Source organism: Neolamprologus multifasciatus, chromosome 4 (genome assembly GCF_963576455.1).
Source record: "Neolamprologus multifasciatus chromosome 4, fNeoMul1.2, whole genome shotgun sequence".
NCBI lineage: Eukaryota > Metazoa > Chordata > Actinopteri > Cichliformes > Cichlidae > Neolamprologus > Neolamprologus multifasciatus.
This window is the reverse complement of record NC_140442.1, coordinates 20,257,108-20,265,016: the sequence shown is the minus strand read 5'-3', so window position 1 is coordinate 20,265,016 and position 7,909 is coordinate 20,257,108. Positions and strand designations below refer to the sequence as shown.

Sequence of the window (7,909 nt, the reverse complement as noted above, 5' to 3'; positions counted from 1 at the left end):
TGAATGGATTTTTAAATATAAATGTATTTTGCCAGAAACTACGGTGGCCCTGAAGTGCAAATCACACCAACAAATTGCTAAACACAACAACAAAATTGAGAGGCCCTGAAGTGCAAATCACACCAACAAATTGCTAAACACAACGACAAAATTGAGAAACACAAAAACAAATGGAGAATCACAAAACAAAATTGAGAAGCACAAAAACAAAATTGAGAAGCACAAAAATCAAATTAAGAAGCACAAAAACAAAATTGAGAAGCACAAAAATAAAACTGAGAATCACAAAATCAAATTAAGAAGCACAAAAACAAAATTGAGAAGCACAAAAACAAAACTGAGAATCGCAAAATCAAATTAAGTAGCACAAAAACAAAATTGAGAAGCACAAAAACAATAGAAGAATCACAAAAACAAATTGAGAAGCACAATTACATTAAGAAAACCGGAAAGGGTAGGTACCAGTCGGCAACAGGAGACATCACTGATTGGATGTCCGCGCTGTTCGTCTTTGGAACCGGAAGTTACTCTGCCTGTAGCGCATTTCGTTTGAAGAAGAACGGCGGAATGTTTTGTCCTAGCTGTGGGAAAAAGCTGGCGTGGCTTTATCACGCATCTTGCATCTGAGACACTTCACTCCCATTGAGTAAGTTAATAAGCATAATTGTTATTTATTGATTTATTAGCCTAGCGTTAGCTGTTTCCAGACCATAGCAGACCAGAGGGCTGTTCCACTAAGCGAGCTCAGAAAATCGAGGCTCATTTGAAAATGCACGCAGCTGTCAAAATGACTGCTCAAGACCTTTCTAGTAGTGAAGGTTTGAGGGCAGTTCTAGTGTTAACAAACCTCGCAGCTAGGGTGCCACAGACCAGACTTGTCCACAAGCATATTGCATAATGAATGAGCAGAAAGACTGCAGGTTAGCCTCGTTCCTGGAACCGAATTTGGGGCAATCGAGCCTGGATTTTCAGAGTGAGCCTGGCTTTTGGGATTAGCTTGCTTCGTGGAACAGTCCTCTGAGCATTTATTGCTTAAGTAATGTTATTGCTTAAGTTGGTTAATATATATTCATAATTTTACACATAAGTATGATAGAGCAGTTTATAACATGTCACTGCATGTGTTGATTTATATAGTTCCATATTGTCAGCAAAAAATCCTTCACTGTTCTATTTTCATTTTGCAGATATGGTTCAAGAGACTGTGGATTTGCTGTTGAGGAGAGGGAACTGGATGTGTTTCCCGAGGAGGGGCTACCGGTTGGATTGTGTGGTGATCCAAACATTGAGGAATATTTACAACAGGCTGTACAACAAAACACACTGCAGCAGCCACAAGACTGGGAATCGGCCACAGAACTGTATTTGGCCCTGAAGGACATAGCTGGGTTTTAGATACCAACTGAACTTCAGTTTGTAATGACATTTGTCAGAGTTACTCTGACGAAGACACACACGGTGTCGAAACATTAGTTTCTTTCCTTTTTTTGCACCTAATAAAACCTTTGGACTTACTTGAGTGCTCCAGCCCTTCTGTTTTTCCTTCATTTTTTAATGTTAGTAGTGTTTCCTTTCCCTCTTGCTAAATTGAATATAATATTGTTCATAATATACAGCAACTGGCATGGATTTAAATATTAACATTTAACCACAAGGAAACATTTAAAATTTTCTTTAATAAAACCATTTACAAATAGTGTCCAGCATTTCTGTCACTTTTCCAACATACACAATATTCAGAAAAAACAACTAAAACAACTAAATGTTTAACAATATGGAAGTTGCTTGTCACATGAATGTGTTAAGTAGTGTGCCAACAGCAGCTGAACCTAACAGGGTAACTCAGTAACTGTAACTTGATGACCTTGCTGATTTAAGAACATCCAAATCCTGGAGCATTTTGAATTCCAAAGTCCATGTTGGCCTTAAAGATGCTGTATGAGTCACAGATGGGTAGCTTCAGAGTATTTGCACAGGTGTTTGCAACTGGAAAAGGCGAATCACTTAAAAACTGGATGCATGGTGGTGGTGTCATTCCTGCCGGTGGAACTGCCGTCAGCCCTGTGGCAAACATCATCAAATCTTCCAGACACACTGCTATTGCCTTCTCTGAAAGAAGAAAGTAAACACTGTAGTACATTACAGAAAATTAATTTCCTTACCTCTCCTTTCATAAAACTATAAACAAATAAAAACTGCCATTCAAACCTTCACAATCAAGGAGATAATCTGCCCAAAAGCCAAGTGTTAGGACCTCCTTATGCCGCTTGTTGCTTCCTGCTGGGCTGAGATCTGGTCTGAACATGCTCTCCAGTTCTGAAGCAGTCAGGGCCTTGGCAGAGAAGCATAGGAGTGGGGCCAGCACACTGGAATATTGTTGCAGTGCACTTAAATAATTCAGACTTTCCAGTCCATCTTTAAATCTGCAAAGGATAGACAAATAACTAATAATTGGTTTATAGCTATAACTATTGCAGTCTTCTAAATTGTGTTTAAATGTCTTTACCTACTAGATCTTTCATTATAAATTTGGACAGATTTCAAATGCATAGAATCACTCATACACAAAAACAATTCATAGTGCTCAGAAATTAACTGTGACAGCAAAAAAAGAAGAGCTCATTGGGATTTCAGCATTTAAAAAAAAAATAGTGCTTTCACACTGGAATAAACAAGTGTGTCAAACAAGGGATCACCTCTTTTTATAAGTAACTGAAAAATGAATCATGTTGCATGACTATGATTATTATGGGTCATTGTGAACAATAAATGTATACTAAATTAGAGTTCTAGTGTCAAAAGGTTAATAGCGTGCGACAGTGGCTCAGGAATTAACTTGTTGTTCATCAGATCACACGGATGCTACTGAATCAGTTTTTTCATATACATCTGAAGGTCTGAAAATGTCAGTGGCTGCTGTGATGAGCAACTGGCCATCCTGAATTTAAAAGGAGTAATGAGTTTACCGTTGAATGACACTTTGGTTTCTTTCAAGGATGTACCATCTGAGGTACTCCTCCACAAATGCTTGTTTCTCACAAGGCTTGACGTCATCCAGCAGTTTGGAAGATTGTGCTGTTTTGCAAAATAAGATTATGCAAAGACTCCTCTGATTCAGCTTTCAGGACCTATATATATAAAAAAAGGTTTACTGTAAGAAAAACAAAAATATAATTTTCACTACTTTTACGATTCATTCAAACATTGGATTAAAAAAAAATAATCAATTTGTTATTTCACATGTGTTGTTGGGAGGTGCAAATCTGTCCTTTCAGATTACAGAATCTACCTTGAACCTACTTTCAAGATATGATCCAACCCGGATAACTTTTATCCTGATTAAATCTTTTAAACTGGCCCCAAGTGTCTTCTAAGTAAACCCATTCCCTGAGACTAGGTAATTTTCTACCGGATGTAGAACTTTTGTGATCTCCTCATCTTGCACATCTTCTACAGTGGTGCTGAAACTCTGATTCCCTGTGATGTGGTTGACCAGGTTCTTGGAGAGGAAATGTGGTGCTGGTCCCCCATGCACAATGGATACAGCGATCATCTTTCCTGCTAAAAAGTACTCATCTTGCCTGGCAGCTGTTATACATGGCACATAATTATCATGGTTAATTGCTATTAAATATGCTAATGAAAAAAATAAGCCAATTTTTATTAAAATTTCCATTGTAATAATTACGGAGAAAACATCCACCTCTTGAATTATATACAAGATAACGGCTCTCTGGAGGTCCATCAAAGATGGGGCGATTTCTCAGACTGCCCATAAGAAGTGTGAGGAATTCATGCCTCGGGCCACCTGTATCCAAACCTTCTTCAAAGCTGCCAGCATCATCATTAAACTTGATGAACATGTTGTAGTTGTCAGAGTATGTGCTGCGTCGAAATCCTCTAACAGCTCCATCCCATACAGCTGACCTTGATATATTGAACCTGCTGACCTTCTTGTGGTCAAGTTCTAGTGCCAAATTTGCAATAATTTCATGTGCCTGCAAATTGGTGTCTCTAAAAAAAAAGGGAAACTTATTTTTTAAAGGTGTATATACTTCTCTCATGATTGCATGATGTCTTGTACAGAACAAGATGGCGGTTAATTGGATTCAAATGTTTAAATTACTAACACAGGTTCTTCTGGGGGCTCAGCTTTGGCTTCGTTAGGAGTAGGATCTTCATCATCAATCACAATCGGTTCAAACAGCTGTGTGTAGTTTCTGCAGAGTGAAAACATGTACACAAAGTGTAGATGCAAAAAGACAAATGCATAAACATGCAGTTCCAGTTTTATAGAACGATTCTACTATTTTTTTTTCTGAAGAATCTAATGTAAAAGAGTCAAACTACATACATTTATAATAATTGTGTGTATATATTTTGTGCAACCCTCTGGAATAATTACTCAAGATACAATGCACCTGTAACAGGAGCTCTCGACAGTGAGGCATTCAGTAGTGCCTGTATCGTTTTCTTCTTCCAAATCTATGACCTGGAAATACAGAAATGAGGATGAATGAAAATTCATATTTGACCAATTGATAATTATTTTAATATAGGGAGCCTAAGTCTCCTCCCCTTCTGGTCTGCTCATGGGTCCCTGAACAAAAGAAAAATGAATGGAAGTGAATGGAGCTATAAAAGTTATTTTCTGGTCTGCTTTGCCTTACTCTCTGAATCACACATATGTTGTACTTCAATTTAAATAATAAATAATTGTGTTTCGACTATGTCTGTAATGTAATTTGAGATTTGTTAGCTTGTAAAAATTCGTCATTAAAATGACTACAAGTCAGATGTCGCAAATATGACGTCGCCTCAGAAGCTTTTCTCCCCCAGCGTAGCTGCTAATTATCACATGGCCAGATTTATAGTGGTTTTCTCCACATCCTCCTGGAAGAAGGATTCGAAGCTCGCTAAACAAAACTAAGCTTTTCCTCTTCTCTGTGTCTGGTTCGATGATGTCAATTTTGTGAGACGAACATTTACATTTCGCCACGTCTTTTCAAACAAAACCTAAAATAACCTTTGCCACCTGTCGCTTAAGCACTTTTTGGCATCAAAATGTGTTTATATACTTCACGGACATCATATTTTAAATCCATGGCACACATCAAACGGGATCATAAAATAATTTTTATTGGCTCATAGACTCCTATTTTTTTAGCAGTAGGGGACCCATGAAGTAGATGGATGTACCTTAGGTTCCCTATCCCAATAGATTATCTAAAGGTACAATAAGTAAGAATGAAATAAGAAGAACATCCTGTGGTCAAATTTGTGTACTGCAGTCTATCTTTATAAACAAACGAGTGACTCTCCCTCCTCCCGTTCCATGAGTTTCATGGCTACGGATCAGCGCCAGAAGATTCTAGATGACAAAGACGAGTCATACACAGTTAGTTTCAATGTAACCTTCCTTCCAACATGATTGAGACATTAGACTGCTTTGTGATTATTTCATGTAGTATGACTTATTGTACCTTTAAGGGGTGGATGTTATAATCTATTGATAGTATGAAAATTGAGGATGTGAAATGCATTGTATAATAACAATGAATGTAATAAGCAAACAGTGAATCGTTATCTAATTGCAAAGTAAAGGCGGTGGAGATTGTCTGCTGCACTGTTTTACTAATAAAATAGTTTTTTACCTGTTGTACTTCATTAGCAAGCACAAGATCCCCAGCACCCTTCCTTAGAGAACAAAGAAAAGCATTATTGTTGTGTACTGTGAAAATATTAATTGACACTTTGAAAATATTTAAGCATCTTGATTAAGAAACAAGCAATACAAGTATTATGTAGTCCATGTTCCAAAAACCATATACAGAATGAATGACAAAAGTGTATATCTCATTAATACAAAGTGTAGGCAAAAAACAGTAAAAGATTACATGTTCTTAAAATATCACTTACTCATATTCTGCCGCTTTCTGTAAAGGACTGCTTTCATGTTGAAGTTCCCATGGCTGAAACAAACAAACAAACAAACAAACAAACAAACAAACACACGCACGCGAGCACGCACACACACACAAAATGTATTTCACATATAACTATTAACTGTTTTACTGAACTGAGGCAAATGGTGGTGGCTAAACAACAAGAAAACTCTATAAAAAAATTAAAATTGTACTTACCAGTGTATCAGCAAGATCAAACTCAGAGGGCCTTTTAATAACAATCTCTGGGTCAGAGTCAGACAAGTCTGAGTTTTCTCCAACTACAAAACATGAAAACAAATCAAGCTAAGCTAACTAAATTCATACTAATGTATGAAACTTTATTTGATCATCAATAATAGATTAATACGAAAGGCATAAAGTTAGCATTGAAAACTCATGACTCAGTAGATCCAAAAATGGCTGAATTTCATGTTTCCAGGAAGAAACATAACATATACAAGCTAATTTAGGGAGCAATGGTGGCAGAGGAGTTAAAAGCCCGCCCTGTAATCAAAAGGTTTAAGGTTTGAGCCCTGCTCAGTCTGTCGCAGTCGTTGTGTCCTTGGGCAAGACACTTCACCCTCCGTGCCAGGTGGTGGTTGTGGGAGGGATAGGTGGCATCTGTGTACAGCAGCCTTGCTTCAGTCAGTGAGTCCCAGGACAGTTGTGTCCACATTGTAGCTAATCACCAGCAGTGTGTGAATGTGTGTGGGTGAATGACTGGTTTTGTTGTGAAGTGTCTTGGGGGGGGGGGGGGGGGGGGGGTTGTAGAACCATAGAAGGTGCTATATCAAATACAGGCCATTCACCATTTTAATGTAGGTATGCTATTGACTTGGGTGCTTTATGCGTAATGTTATCATTTCACAATTTCAAAATTAGCAGTTGTTGAAACTAAGGGAATGTGTGTCAAAATCCAAACAAACATTGGCAGCTTACCATCTTCAAAGTCACTCTTCAAGCAGATGAAAACAGTGATTCTTTGATAAGGCTTGCCAACTTCAGCCTTATAAGCCTCAAGTGTAAATGGTCTTTGTGTTCCAGGGACAGTAATGACCTCAGTGCCATCCGGATACAGAAGTAGGAAAGGTCCATCTTTTAGATCTTTGTTAAAGTCCTTTATTTTTTTAACAGCTTGATTGAGCAGACTTGTGGCAGTAGCGTCAGGGTCTGTTGTTAGGAAAATAGTTTTTCCACGGTATGGCTTCAAACCACCCTTTTTAATGGTCATCAAGCCGACATTTATCTGTAAGGAAAAAGACATGAACAATGGGCCAAGTAGATACTAATATGACTCTAAGCAGATCTATTCAAACTTGAATATTTATTAACTGCAAAAGAGGGATCTTCCTGACAACCTAAATGTACAATTACTCGTAAACAATTCTTCTTATTCTGGATAGCTTTACTAAACTGAACATTTTTTACACAACTCCCCTAAGGAATAACAAAAGAATGTCATTAGAAAATTAACCTCAACTTGTTTTCAGACTGAGCTAGCCAAACTACCTGAACCTTTCTTTTTTCCTTTTTCTTCAAGCCCTTCCTCCCTTCAGAAAACTTTTGCCTCTTTTCATTTTTCTTTTTTCTGTATTCTATGAAGGTGCTGAAGGTTGGAGTCGGGCAGTTTGAGGTAGTCTGTGATGCTAAAGGGAAACAAAGGAAAAATGTACTACAATGTCACACATTAAAGACATTCATTCATGTGACATTCCATTGTCCACACAACACGCAAATAATGACAACACTGAATTTATCTCACTAGAAAATTTCTTCCAAGGAATGACAATGCAACTGATACTATTGACCAATACAATTCTACACCAGTAAGTTTTAATGTATAGACACATAATAGTGTTAGTTCCTAAAGTTAACCAAACATAATAAATGAACTAATTTATTATCGTTTCAGTTGTGGAAATGCTCAGAGGACTGTTCCACGAAGCAAGCTAATCCCAAAA

General features: G+C 37.5%; 1 pseudogene across 1 annotated transcript; it reads right to left on the bottom strand.

Annotated features, from left to right (window-relative positions):
• Positions 1–1,657: 1,657 nt before the first annotated feature.
• On the bottom strand, positions 1,658–7,625 carry LOC146520355 (G2/M phase-specific E3 ubiquitin-protein ligase-like; annotated as a pseudogene). The gene is made up of 12 exons (XR_014873791.1): positions 7,458–7,625; positions 6,888–7,194; positions 6,144–6,226; positions 5,920–5,972; positions 5,655–5,697; positions 4,422–4,492; positions 4,131–4,220; positions 3,704–4,014; positions 3,410–3,588; positions 2,967–3,128; positions 2,209–2,423; positions 1,658–2,109 (listed from the first exon to the last, which is right to left on the bottom strand). The product of XR_014873791.1 is annotated as a G2/M phase-specific E3 ubiquitin-protein ligase-like (transcript).
• Positions 7,626–7,909: the final 284 nt, after the last annotated feature.